The following is a 14,999-nucleotide window of genomic DNA, read 5'->3' as shown; positions in this document are numbered from 1 at the left end:
TTACCTTGCCAAATCAATATTAAAAATTATATTTTTATATATGTTCCTTTATATATGGTATATTACTATATACATATATTCTCATATATTGCTATATGAGAGGGTAGATACTTAAAATCATGAGTATAGAGATTTGTGGCAATTAAGGGTTTTCTTTTTTTTTTTTTTTTTTTTTTTTTTTTTTTTTTTTTTTGGTTTTTTTTGGTTTTTCTCCGGTACCAGGAACCGAACTCACAACCTTGCGCTTGCCAGGCAGGCGCTTTGCCGCTGAGCTAAATCCCCAGCCCCCAATTAAGGGTTTTCAAGGATAATTTCTTATATGCTTTTTACTTATGAACTTTGGAATCCTAACTCCAAGTCAGACAGTTCTTCAGGATACCACAGATATTCTGCATCTCCATTAATTTATACCAAAGATTCATAGCCTGAAGTCTAATACATATTTTGTAATGTTGAAAATATTACCAATGAAGAGAACCTTACCATGAGTATGAAAACGGCCAACAAAGGAAACTTTTTCTTTTTTAATAATTAGGTTTAATTTTCATATTCTTTTGATGCCATGCTACAAATATGACCTGACTGCATTTATCATGAATTAAATTTATCACATATGTGACATGATCAGGAAGTATAATGACTGTTTAACTTTATCACAATAAAAGACCTCTTGCAATTAATCCTGCTTAAAATAAGCCTCCTTTCTTTGAACACACTTATCCTATCATTCTTGCCAATTTGTGAAGAATTTCTTGAAGTCCTCTTTTGTAAGTGTCTTTAGCTATGCTGTGTGGCTTCCTCAATGTCCTGAATCAATTCAAAACATTCACCTTTCATGTCATTTTGACTTTGGGGAAGGGCCAGAAGTCTCACAGTGCCAGATCTGGCGAATAAGTTGGATGAGACACACCATAAGGTTTTTATGAGCCATAACACCTTTCACCATATTTATGGTCACAACGCATAAAGACACTCATAAAAAAGGGCCTCCTGCACTGCTTCAGAAAGTGGAAAGAACAATGGGATTAGTGTGTTTGAAGTAAGGGTAGTGTTCTGAGGGGGGTTAATGGCCATGTAACTTTTATAGTAATTTAAAAAACTTAAACCATATATTTTCATCATATGCCATCTTTACATGTTATATAGAAGTAATTCAAAACAAAACTGTGCAAAACAATGTTTTCAACATTATCAGAAACACTTTAAGATGTCCCACAAAAAGGAAATACTAAGTATATTTCCTAAGTGAAATATTATGCTGTCAATAAATTCATAATTATGTCCTCTGTGAAAAAATTCAAGATTCAAAATACAAAGAGTAGTATATGATAAACAAAGTTTTGTTTCATTAACATTAAAAAGATATGATCAATGACTAAATACAAAAGTTAGCAAAAGATGAAATCAGTTCAAAAAAACAAATGTCTTTTAAGCATATTAAAATATACTCAGCCTGATTTTGAAGAAAATGGAAATTAAGACTAAAATAGAATAGCTTTTGTTTGTTTTTCATACTGGCTATTATGGTTTGTGTCTAGATGTCCCCTCAAAGCCTCCTGCCGTCATGGGAGGGCTTCTAGAATTTATGATTGATTCATGGGTGTGAGTGCTACACCTGCCCCAGAGTAGGTAGTTTGCATATAATGTAAAGGAGGGAAAGAGGCTGCTTGCCACTGCTCCTCCCTTTTTGCTCTTGTTGCCTTGCTATCTTCCACTGCCCTGAACTGTTGCCCTCTGCCATGTGCCACTATGCCTTGGAGCCAGTCGAGTATGGACTGAAACCTCCACAAACTGAGCTAAATAAACCTTTCCTTCCTTAATTTTGGGTATTGGGTATTTTGTCTCAGCAATGAGAGAAGAGTAACTAAGACACTGGCAAAGAAATATATTTGATATTGCATTGTAGACTGAAGAATTTGGGAAAGCCAACACTTTTAAATATTGTTTGCAGAATAAATTGGTATTCTCTCTCTGAAGGTAACTAGGCAACATGTATTAAAAAATGTAACTGCAGAATACTTGACTCAAAAATTCCATTTTCAGGAATTGATTCCATAGAATATTTATACTGTGTCTGAAGATTGTGCACTGGAAACATTACTCTGCTTGTAATAATGACAGTAAAAAAGTAAAGAGGAAGGAGAGAGGGAGGGAGGGAGGGAAAGAAGGAAGGAGGGAGAGGGAAGGAGGCATATACATTCAATAAAATACTATGAAAGCATAACATTAGCAGGACAGTATTCTATTATTTATATTAAGTGACACATTAAATATGTGTGAAAAATGTCTCTGGATAGAGAAACTAGATAGCTATAAGGAAATGTCTTTGGATAGAGAAACTAGATAGCTATAAGGAAACAAGAGGGTACATAGTAAATTAGCTTTTGTGTATATGTATGCACTACTTTTTAAGTTACAGTAATTAAAATTATATAGACTAGAAAATACTATAAGAAAGGAAATATAGTAAATTGAAAAAACAAAAATTTTAGTGCCAGCAGGTAAGGAAAAAATAGATGCACTGATTTACAAATACTAAATTGGAAAAGAAAGGGTAAAAGATTTATAAGGATATCAAATTATAGTTTAATCTTTCACACATTTGTATTTATATTAAAGTTATACATAAAATAACTGATGAAAGAAAAAGACCCAGATGTGTAATTTTACGTGCCTGTAAACATATTTAGTGACCAACATGTGAATGTACTTACATCCAGGAAAGCTCTACCTAGTACCTGGCTATTCCCTGGTGTCAAATATTACTCCCTTCCTTTCCTCACCTCTCACAGCTACTCTAAAGGGTGCAGACTAAGATTATGGGCTCTTTGAGCCTTTTATGAAAGGCGCAAAGGGAATAAATTCTAGGAGACACTACAGGAAATTTGTATCTAGACAAGTATATTCTGGACAGGTCTACATCTGGCATCTGAAGAGTGTTCAGTACCGGATAACCAGGCCTAACACTAAAATGATCTTTTTCATAGTTTAAAAAGATGCTGGCAGGTATAGACTATATATAGAAGACCAAGATAAACATGTGTCATGAGGTAATGATACCCAAACAAGAACTACTAACTTGGCCCCTACTGAGGCATAACTTTATTCTGTAGAAGTACATGGACCCCTGTATGATTCAAATATTTCTACTCAGAACTAGGACTTCTCACTCTCATATATATATATTTTAGCAGAGAATGTGCTTTATTGAGTAGATATAGAAGAGCACATTCTACTACACATGGGGAAGGACACTGCATGTAAAAGGCTTTTATCCCTCAAGAAAACCCCCAGGGAAGTTGCTTTGGGATAAATTTTAACAGTGACACTGGAGGGGAGTTGCCACAGAACATGCTTAAAATCAGCTCCCCTCAACCCACAGTGAATACAAGTCATGTACAGAAACAATAAGAAGCAAGCACAAATGATCAGAGTCAAGACTGTGGTGAGGGGGCCACCTAAAGACAGCAGTGTCATAGGAGACCAAGTTGGGAAGGGTGATGTGTGAGACATCAAAAGCTGCCCCAAGATAGTGGGTTGTAACAGGCATGGGAGAAATTAGAGGGAACATCTCTTTCCGCACTCGAACAGGGGAGAAGAGGGGAGGTGGCACATCCCAAAAGGGAAAAATGAGCTCTTGCAGGGTCAGAAGGACTTCAGTCTTACCCGAGGGGGAAAAGCAAACCTTGGCAGGGTGACTACTCTGCTTCTCTGAGTCTCTGGCTATGATGTGGAAATCATTTCCAATTACTCTCAATTTCTCCCAGAAGCTCTGGACAAAATCTATAGAGGGTTGTGCATTAGAGCTAACCAGTAATGTATAGCATGACAGAACTGGAAATTATTTTGGCATCTGAAAAGTTTTTACTTTTTAGGGCCAAGGAGCAAAGAGCGCACCTTCACCACTGGGCACTAAAGAAGTATCCATTCTCTTCCACCGAGACTCTTCCTAGTGCCCACAGGTGAGCACAGATCAGCAGGGTCTTATCGCCTCTTTTTCCTCTCACCATTATCTGATTCAGATGGATTATGAGCTGTTATCGAGACTAATCCCTGGGAAATTCTTCGCAGATTCTTGGCTCTAGTCATCCCCCATATGGATAAAAATGGAGGAATAAAAGGTAAAGTGAGGTGAAATCTGAGTTGAGTGGTCCCCCTCTCATTGAATACACAGTCCCAAGTGCTGCCCCTTTCCTGCCCCTCCCCAGGTACTCCTGGAAGGAGTAACTGCAAGGATCCTAGCAGTGGTAACTGTATTTGGAGGTCTGGTGACCAGGTGGCAAGAAGCACTAGAGCAAATCTCAGAGGACATGAGGTAGAACCAGTGACTTGACAGGTACAGTACCAGAACAGAACTGGTCATTGCTAAAAGGAAGCCACAACCCAAGCTGATGTGGGTCTCATCCAGGCAACCTCACTGAGGCTGAAACAACAGTTCCTCAGAACCAGCATCTGCATATACACAAGGGGGAAGCCAGGGCAGTCCTGAGGGACGTGGCCTTCCCAAAGTGTACTGCACATGCCAATGAGGAGAGCAACAGAAATAACAGACAGATTCCCTAGGGGACACATTCCTACTGCTGGGGTTCACTGGCTCAGAATGATGGATCATTTAAAATTCCTTTGGGAGGTTTCCATTTTATGCAGCTTGGATCCATGGTTTTACTGGAGTTGGACCCTTTGGCCTTTTTGACTATCTACTCATCAGTCTGGTCCTGTCTCTTTAAAACCAGGTATTTTTCTTTCCAATACTTGAGCATCTGAAAGACTGGCAGAGTGCTGACAATGTTCACAGCTGTCTCCTGGCTAATTTCTTTGATAGAAATCGCTTAGACTTGGAAATTATGCAGGAAGTGGACCAGCACTTCTTTCCAGTAACTGCAGTCATTCACGAGCCCCAAATTTAAAAGCAGAGGTTCTGGGGAGCTGTCTTTTTCTTCCACTTTTCAAAATAAATAAATGAAATCAATGAACATCTTGCCATAGCCATATCTCACAAACTGAGGCATGGCACAGATACAGGGTATGCTGTAGAAGAGGAAGGAATTACATTCCCTGGAAATATATCCCATCAGGTGACAGCCAGTGTTGTCTGCTTCTGTAATAATGTAACACAGGAAGGGTTCCACATCATAATATAATGTCCTCTGGTCCAGAAAAAGCTTGGCTAACAGGCACAGGTTTTGGCAGTAGATCTTGTTTTTCCTGCCATCTACTTCAAACAGCAAGCTTGAGCCTTTGTGATATATCTTGTCTCCAGATGGGTGTCTCCACACACATTTGGCCATGTGCAGCTGAGTATTGTTTGGCTCTTCATGTATTTTAAACAGAATTCACACATGTAGAGATGTTGCAACCATGCATACTCCTCAGGATAGGGAGAATGGCACCAAGGATCACACTCATAATGGTCAAAGGTGATTGTTTTAATCATGCTGTTCCCCTCTGCGATTTGGCCCTGCAGCCATAACTTCTCCACTCCTTTGAAGTCAGGGCTTATGCTCTGCAGAAGAGAGCCAAATCATCCTTGCTGGTCAGCTTTTCCAAGAGAGGTTCCTGAGTATTCCCGTAAGTCTGCCTGTGTTCCATGTATTTCTCTTTCTGTTCTTTGCTCAGTCCAGAATTTCTTTTCTTCCTAAGTTCAGCCACCTTTTCTTTAAATCACAGCTACCTCTCTATTGGTACCTGGTGCCTGGCTGCAGGTCTGTTGTCATCTTGCCTGTGGGACAGCATCCTTTCTCTTGCTTATCCTGGGTCTGTGCTCTCATCCTGCATTAGTTAGCAGAGAGGTTGTGATAGAGCAGGCACCCTAAAATAGAGAAATGTCTCTCATGTTTCCCAGTAATGGTGTCCTAGAGAATCACGGCCCAGCATAGGACAGTTCATATTGAAATGGTGGCTTTCATGGAAGCTATTGCACTTGGGGCGATGAGAGAGGTTGCTGCTCAAATCCTTCAAAGATATATCCTTGGTGATGCTCTCATCATGAAACACATGGGGCTGGAGATATGTATATCAGACTCAAAAGAAGGTGCATTCCAGTTGGAGTTCGAGGTGGTGGTTATTCATCACGACTAGCCATATTTTTTGTTTCTCTGAGAAACTGACCACTTGCTCAGTTTCTGAGCCAGATGAATACATCTGCCAAGGGGGGTACTTTTTCAGAGTCACAGGGTTGGGTTGCTGTTGACTATGGGTCACTTTTCTGATAGAATATGAAGGCTCCTCAGTGCCAAAGGACTACAAATTTCTAACAAGGCTGGAGTTTGGGGAACTCTGGCTGAGCTGGGCTAGGGAACAGGTGAAACTGACAGATGGGCAGGATGTGCCATCAGTCTCAGAACTGTCTGTGTGTTCCAGATCTGTAGAAAAATTAGAATTTTCTGTTCCACTTGAACTACTGCCTGCATTCTTCTTTCTTGGGGGCACTGCTGGAAGCTGCAGCCCAGTGGTTCTGATGTGGGGAGCAATAGCAGCAGCAGCAGCAGCAGCAGCAGAAGGAAGGAGGGTGGCTCTAGCAGGATCCAAGGCAGCCTTTGTAGCAGTCCCAACCCTGTGCATGATCCCAAGTGCTTCCTGCCTCTCAGAGTCAGCTTTCTCTATATAACTCATTTTAATCTTAAATACAAAGGCAATATTTAGAATATTATGTATTCTAAATTAATTAAACGTGGGTTTTACCTATGAAGTTATATATCTATTTGCTCCAACTCACAACGTAACTCATAATAATTTTGTTGAAATAAGATTGAACCAGCTTATAGTTAAAATAAAATCATTCATTTATTTAATACATATTTGTTGAGTATTTAATATGTGCCAGGTACTCTAAGATGTACCTGTGAGGAATTTTTCCCCGATACCAAGTAGGTGGTGTCTTTCTCAACACCAATCAATTCTCCACTTCTATGGCTACAAACTGAGTACTCAACAATTCAGTATAATTCTGACACTGTCTTCCCAGGGTTAGCATCAGATCTTACAAGTTAAAAGGCTGAGGTTTCGCAGTATTATCTTACTTCAGACACAAATCTGAAGTTCCTGGCAACACATGTATCTCCATCAACTGGCTATAAACCCACAAGGTACAGTTCTTGGAACCTCTTCATTGTTCAAAAATTTGCTAGAATGGCTCACAGAATTCAACAGAATGCTTATACTTACCAATTTATTAGAAAGGAGCAGTCAAACTGTAGGGATGAATAGGACAAAGCACACAGGGGGAAGATGGCATGGAGCTTCCACTCTCTCTCCAGCACACCATTCTCTCCTATTTTGATGTGTTCCCCAACTGGGAAGTTGAAGAGTTGTTACAGTGCTCAATTTCCAGACCCTGGTCTCCTCTGGCCTGAAGCTGTGGGGTAGAATTAAAGGTCTAATCCTGTAATTGCTCAGTCATTCTGGTGACCATCTTTATTGTAAGGCTATAGTGTCTCCAACTCAGTCACCTTATTCAGATGTGATTGGAAGGGAATCATTATGAATAAGAAAAGATATTACTATAACTCAGGAAATTCTACAGGTTTTAGGAGCTCTGTGCCAGGAATCAAGGACTAAAATATATATATATAAAAATATATATATATTTTTAAGGACTAAAATAGTTATATTTTTCTTATAATAGCATAGCATCAGATCACTGTTCATCCAAACAATCAATGAATACACAGACTGTATGTTTAGTCGTAATACATATATAATATACCTATATGTAATGTGTAACACATATGTGTATATATATATAAAACTCTTAGAATACAAAAAGTAGAAAGGAGCTTCCTGATTGATAATGGCTAGCGATATTAAAAATAGAAAAGAAAACAAAGAAGAAAAAATGAAAAACTATAGTCATAGCCAAACTAAAGCAAGAAAAAACAAAAATTATAAGTATATAAATTGAAAAAAAAAGGAACAAAATTCATATTTTTCAGGTGAAATGATTTGGCATACACTAAAAAAAATCTAAAATAGCAAAAAAATTTTAGAACTGATGTTAAAACATAGTAGGACTGCTGGATACAAGATCAATATACAAATTTAATTGTATTTCTAAATATTAGCAAACTGGGGCCAGGGACACAGCTCAGTGGCACAAGCACCTGCCTGGCAAGCACAGAGTCCTGAGTTTGATTCCCAGTAACAACAACAAAAAAAGACCAAATAAATACTGGTGAACAGAAAAAGAAATAATTGTATAAAACAGCCACATATCATTTGCTTCCTATAAGTCCAAGTAAACTCCAACCATATCTAGCCTTCCTACAGTTGATAACTATAACCTCTATACAAAATACAAAAGCAAACAAACACAGGCTTGATAGTAATAAAAGTGAAAAAAAAAAGGCTTGGTTCTAGAAGGGGGTTAACACTTGGGAGATGACACCAGCTTAGGGTGAACTTTCCATTTTTTATGGCTTTTGAGGGCAGATGTAGTAGGGCCATGAGTAAGGTTAAATAACAATAACAATCCCATAGTCCTTATGTCTTGAAGAACCATACCAGCATTCAGGGCAACCACAGCCACTGAAACATGCATCTGAAAGGAACAAAATTAGAGATGGACATACATTCTGTATAAACCCTGTCTAAATCTATGGCTGATCCCTGTACTACATATGTGTGAGAAAGACTCTAGCTAAAGGTTAAAAAAAAGATAAAGCAAAAATAAACAGACTTGAGCAGCCTTTTAAGAAACAGTTTGAACTGGGTGTGGTGGGGCACAGCCATAATCCTAGCTCGGGAGGCTGAGGCAAGAGGATCCCAAATTCAGGTTTGGGTTACATATAGTGAGTTCAAGGATAACCTGACCTACATAGCAAAACCCTGTCTCAAAAAATAAACAAACAAACAAACAAAGCAAAAAAGCAATCTGCAGTATGAGTCCAGTGAATTTAATTACTTGGTAAAACAAACACTCTGTTATGGTTTAGATTAAAATACCCCCACCAAAGGCTCATGTATTCAGAGATGGGGCTTCAGAAATGTGATTGGTTTCTGTATATACTATAGTCTCTAGAGGATTAACCATTGATGAGTTAACCCATAGCTGAACATGCTGTTAGGAGAAGGGTCACTGGGGATGTGACATGGTGCCTCCATCTGTCTGTCTGTTTCTCCCCAACCCCTCTGTCCCCCCTCTCCCTCTCTCTTTCTCCTCTCTCTTCTTCCTGGCTACCATGGGTTAAGCAGCCTGCCTCTGCCGTGCCATTTCTGCCTTGGAGCCAGCCAAACGTGGACTGAATCCTCTGACAACTGTAAGCCAACATACACCACTCCTCTTTTAAGTTGCGAGTGTTGGGTATTGTGTCCCAGCAAAGGGAAAATGATTAATAGTTTCTCCTAAAGAATAATAAGATTTAGGGTCTCTACAACATAATATATCCATGATAAAACCCACAATCACCAGACTAAGAACCAAAGCAAAGACAGTGGTGATCAACTCCAAGATATCTGTTAGCACCTGTAGATGAGGATTTTATTGCAGGTATTATCTACGATTAATGACTCAAAGGAAAAGATGCTTGCAGTGAAGGAAAAGATGAGCTATCTCAGAAGAAAAACAGACAAAAATAAAGAAAAAAAACCAAAATGGAAATCTTAGAATCTTTAATCCTGCTAAGGATCATCTGAGGTAGTTATTCCCATTTTTAAAAAAAATTTCCACAAACTCAGGCTCAGAGAGGTGGAGAGAGTACCTGAATCTAAAAAGGTTTTCTTCTCCCCCACCCCCAGTGGGGATGGTACTGAAGGCCTTAGGTATGCTAAGCATACAATACCACTCAGCTACAGCCATAGCCCCAAAAGGTTTTGAACTTCAGTGTCCTCTGGGATCGGTTTTTCTCTAACATTAATCTTTGAGTTAACTGGAATTGGACTCTATTTATTGTTGATTCTTGGCTGATTAACCAGGTTGTAGCAGATAACCAGGATGAGATGGATTAGAAGGTAGCCTGAAATTCTTTTTTATTTTTTTTGTCTTTTTGAGGCAGCGTCTCTCTATACAGTTCAGGCTGGCCTTGAGCTTACTTTGTAGCCCAGGTGGGTCTGAACTCACAACAATCCTCCTGCCTCAGCCTCCCGAGTGCTGGGATTACAGGCTCTAGCCTGGAGATTCTTATCAAATGTCATTATCAAAGTTTTACATTAGGATGCTCATATAGCCTTTTAGGAAAATTAAAAATAAAGCAATGAGATGAGAACAAATTTATTCCTGTTTTCTTTGAAAAAAGACAGAAAATATTAAACAGTTTCCATCTTTTAAAATCATAACATTGGGGGCCAGGAATATAGCTCAGCAGAACCATACTGGCCTTGCAAGCACGAGGTCCTGAGTACAATTCCCAGTGCCAAAAAAAAAAAAAAAAACCAAACATAACATTTGGCTAAATTTGAATCAGATTTTTTAAAAGAAACAAATTAAAGCTATAATGTAAATTTTCATGTCCACTTCCCTGATCGTGAAGTAGGCATTGCAAAGAAGTTGGTGTGACCCGTCAGTCACAGACAGCTGTCAAATCATGACCAAGATATATGGGCAGAACAGCTTCCAATAGTCCAAATCTGATGTCAGAAGAGGATATAAAAGACAGCAGTCATTGACTTTGGGGGACCACTCTCTTACTCTCAGTGGCTCGTTCTGTATGCAGGGCTTATTTTCTCTCTTCACAGCACTTCTTTGCTTCTTTTTAAAACACTTCTTTTCTTCTTTTCAGAACACTTCTTTGCCCTATTTTTCTTGCCTATAATACCTTTAATATCTTTACATATGTTAATAAATGTTAAACTTTCACATTTACCAGCTGTTATGGGCAGTTATGTCTATGAGACAGCAGGAGCCTGGAAAGAACCACTGGCCAGCACACTGTCCAATACCAATCTTAGTCTCTTCCCTTCTTTGCTTTATTCACAGTAACCAACACATATCTAAGAATACTATAATTTTGTTCGAATTTCTTGTTTAGTTAAAAAATCACTTTATTTTTTATTTAGATAAACATGGAAGTTAAACAACTCCTCTTTAAAAACTACATAAAACCTGGGCGTGGTGCCCTATGCTTGTAATCCCAGCATTTGGGAGGCTGAGGTAGGCGGATCACTTTGAGTTAAAGATTAGCCTGGGCTACATAATGAATTTAAGGCCAGCCTGAACTGCACAGTGAAACCCTGTCTCAAAAAGAGAAAAACAAAAAACAACTATCCTAATGCCAGATTACATTCAAATAAAAAATAAAAGTTTTATATTTCTTATATACTTAATACATAATTTTTGAAAATATGGACTTCTATTAACTGATCTTTAAATAGTACACTATAACATTTTTAGAATGTATAGTTTCTTAACAAAATGCAGACCAACAATAACATAACATAGCAAATACAGCTTAAAATGTTATCTAAGTAGCAACTGGTTACTTTACAAAGATAGTAATTTACATATTTGGTTTCTATGAAATTTGATTCATGCTTATATAAAATAAATAGCTAAAATGTCTCCTATAGCTAAAGAACTCCTGTATAATTATAAGCAAAAACTTGAATGTCAAATAATTGATAATGTACTACAATTCAAACATGAACCTATTTTTGTATCGTTTTTGGTGCTGGGCCTTATACCAGGGCCTTGCACATGCTAAGCATGCATTCTACCGCAGAGCAATATTCCTATCCCTAAATCTATCTTTATAATTTGTGTGTCTTTAAAAAATGCTTCATAAAGCCACTCAGAATCCAATTATCTTTCAAGTACTGTACTAGATTATGTTTTCCAAATTTCTTACAAAGATAAAATAAGACACTCTCAAGCACTGTATGCCACTAATGACATTATAAGGCAAAATAGTATCCATCTTGATTTATCCATGTTTCCTCTATGACATTGGTTTTGTTTTATTTTACTTACTTTTATTTGAGGCAGGGTCTTACTAAGTAGTTCAGCCTGGCCTTGAACTTGCATAAGCCCAGGCTGGCTTTGAACTCACAGGGATCCTTCTGCCTCAGCCTTCCAAGTGCTAGGATTATAGACATGCACTACCACACCTGGCAATATTAGTTTTAGATAGGACTTCTCTGTATACTTTTTAAAGTCCAGCTTATGCACCATAATTTATATTTACATAATTCACAAGTGTGTACAGCTGCATAACCAACATCACTGGTTGTACCTACAGTTAGTAATACTGTGTTGTACACTTGAAAATACATTAATACAGCAGATCCCATGTTAAATGTTCTTACTACAACAAAATAAATTTTTATTTTAAAAATACAAAAAAATAATAAAACATTAGAAACGATATAGAATTTCAAAAAAACCTAAGATGATAGAAATTCAGCAATGGTGGTTATATTGCATATTGTTGTCTTCAAAGTAGTTGTTCAGATTACCAGATATAAGCATATAAAATTGGTCAAAAAATTAGGCATTAACTGTTCCTTTCAATAAACCAATAGAAATTAACAGTACAATTATCTTAGCTATCTGGTGTATATATATATATTTTTCCCTTTCCTTCTTTCTTTTCTCCTTTCATCCTAGTTGTTCTTTCCTTTTGAACAGTTTCTTTCCCTTTCACAATAACTATTGTACCGTTTGGATTTTATTTACTCTTTCAGTTTCTTACAGTAGGGAGACAATACAATGTTTACACATGTGAGTCTGATTTACTTAAGAGTATGGTCTCTAGTTGTATCCATTTACCTATAAAAGCCTTGAGTTTATCTTTCTTTATAGCTGAGTAATAGTCCATTATATAAAAATACCGTATCTTCTTTATCCATTCCATTCCTCAGTTGATAGGCATTTGGGTTGTTTCCAAGATTTAGCTCTGAAAAATTGTGCTGCTATAAACATGGGTGCACATATATTACTGCGGTATTGTTTTCAGTTTTGGAAAAATACCCAGGAAGGGAACAGCTGGGTTGAAAGGGAAAAATAGAATTTTAAAAAATATATAGATTTATGTACTTATGCATCTATATCTACAGGTTCTGTAAATACATATAGATCTGTGCTATTTTAGCCATTCCTTTATTGATGGGTTATAGTTTGAATTTTGAATATTCCCCAAGTGTACATGTGTTAAAGAATTCATCCCCAGGGTGGCACTATTGGGAGTTTGTGGGAACTTTAACAGGTGGGAACCTAGTAGGAGATCCTGAGGTTATTACGGGCATACTCTTGAAGTGGACTATGGGACCATAGTCTCTTCTTGCTCTTTTTCTTGCTGGCCATGAGGTGAGTAATTTTGCTACACTATGAATTGCTGCCATGTGCTGTCTTGCCACAAGCCCAAAGCAACAGAGCCAACATATTCTGGACTGTAACCTCCAAGACTGTGAGCCAAAATAAACCTTTTCTCTTAACAAGTTGATTACTTTAGGTATTTTGTCATGTGTGGTAGCTGATTGAGTGTGTCAGCTTGAGTAAGTAATGCTAAATTGTACTGGCTCAGCACAGATCCACCTTGATTATCGTCAGAATGGTACAGAGGGGAAATGAAGAAGAAAGGACTGCTTCCGTGTTCTTTGGAGGAGCTCCAGTCTTCATCTTCATCCTGGATGTCATCTCCTTGCTTTCAGCATACTCTTCAGCTTCCAGCCCTGACCCTTCAGCCTTCCACTGCAGACCTTTCAGCCTCCTGACAGGGACTTGCGCGGGACACTACACGGATCCCCAGTATGCAGACAGATCTTTGTACCCTTCCACACCTGACTCTGTGGGTGGCCATCATAAGCCAATCTTATAAATTCTTATATATTTGTATATCTTGTATTATATCAGATTCTCTAGTGAGCACTGACTGATACATCATGGTGACAGGAAACTGAGACACACTGGGCATTCAGGTTTTTTCTAATTTTTGCTTGCATAATATTAATTATAATTATCAATAAATATTTCAGAGAGAAAATGATATAATAAAATTCTGAAGAATAAAATAAAACCATTAGTTTAACAAAAATAAGATAGGTTCTGATCTGGTAAAAACTAAAATGTCTTTGAATGTGGAGATAATATTTTTCATTTATAGTATTATAGTTTTCATGCTGTTTTGAGCATTAAGTATTACCACTTACACATTTTAGTAAAGTACAGTGCTCATTCAGTTATTTACTATGAATGATTTCATGCAGGATTGGTGACACTACCCCATTTAGAATCTTCCTTCCTCTTCTCCATTGGCATAAATACTTTTCTCCACTAAATCCCAACACCAGAGGGCAGCAGCTTTAGTAATTATTAGCAGTAATGCAAAAAAAAAAAAAAAATCAACTAATGAAAAAACACTGCTTTAGTAAAAACTGTACTAAATTTTACTAATCAATTTTTTATCATGGGGATGTATTTCTATAGGTATCAACAATAAAACAAATCAATCATATTGTTTCTCCAAAAGTAGACATGGAAGAGTCTATATTATCCAAGGAGGAACCATGCAAATATGAGCTAAAGATATATAATAATACATTATAATATATAATAATTAGATAATAAATACAATAGTACTAGCATTTGCTTATTAATTCAATGTATCTCACAAATAAAATATGGAAGAACCAAATGGTGATAAATTCCTTTTTATTGGTTTCTCCATATTCTCTCTGATTTTTTAAAAGAGAAAACAATTCTAGATCAAACCTGTAGCCAAGGAGACTTTCTAATGAATGACCTTGTAGAAAATTTGAAGGAACTAAACAAAAGCCCTTTCTGAAAGAAAAAATAAGGCAAAGGTCCCCAAATGACAAGCAGGAGTCAGTCTACCTACAGGAGAATAAGGACTTCAAATATTAACCTCTTTCCTTTCAACTATATATACTATACACACAGATACACACATGCTTTTGTTTATTTGTTTGAGACAGGGTCTCACTATGTAGTACAGATTGGCCTTGAACTCATGATCCTCTTACCTCAGCCTCCTAAGTGTTGGGATTATATGCATGTACTAACACACATCCACACATGTCCTCAAGTCCTTTTTTTTTTTTTTTTTTTTTTT

The 14,999-nt window shown here is 37.4% G+C and overlaps 1 protein-coding gene and 1 pseudogene across 1 annotated transcript in view; both read right to left on the bottom strand.

Annotated features, from left to right (window-relative positions):
- The window catches only part of Pgm2l1 (phosphoglucomutase 2-like 1), a 69,224-nt gene that overhangs the window by 43,176 nt on the left and 11,049 nt on the right, over positions 1 to 14,999 (bottom strand). The gene's annotated exons all lie outside the window — the stretch shown is intronic.
- LOC102030521 lies at positions 4,596 to 6,561 on the bottom strand (annotated as a pseudogene).

Source organism: Chinchilla lanigera, unplaced genomic scaffold (assembly GCF_000276665.1).
Source record: "Chinchilla lanigera isolate Chin_1 unplaced genomic scaffold, ChiLan1.0 scaffold00013, whole genome shotgun sequence".
NCBI classification, from domain to species: domain Eukaryota; kingdom Metazoa; phylum Chordata; class Mammalia; order Rodentia; family Chinchillidae; genus Chinchilla; species Chinchilla lanigera.
Note: the sequence above shows the minus strand (reverse complement) of the source record. Positions and strands in the feature narration are given on the sequence as shown.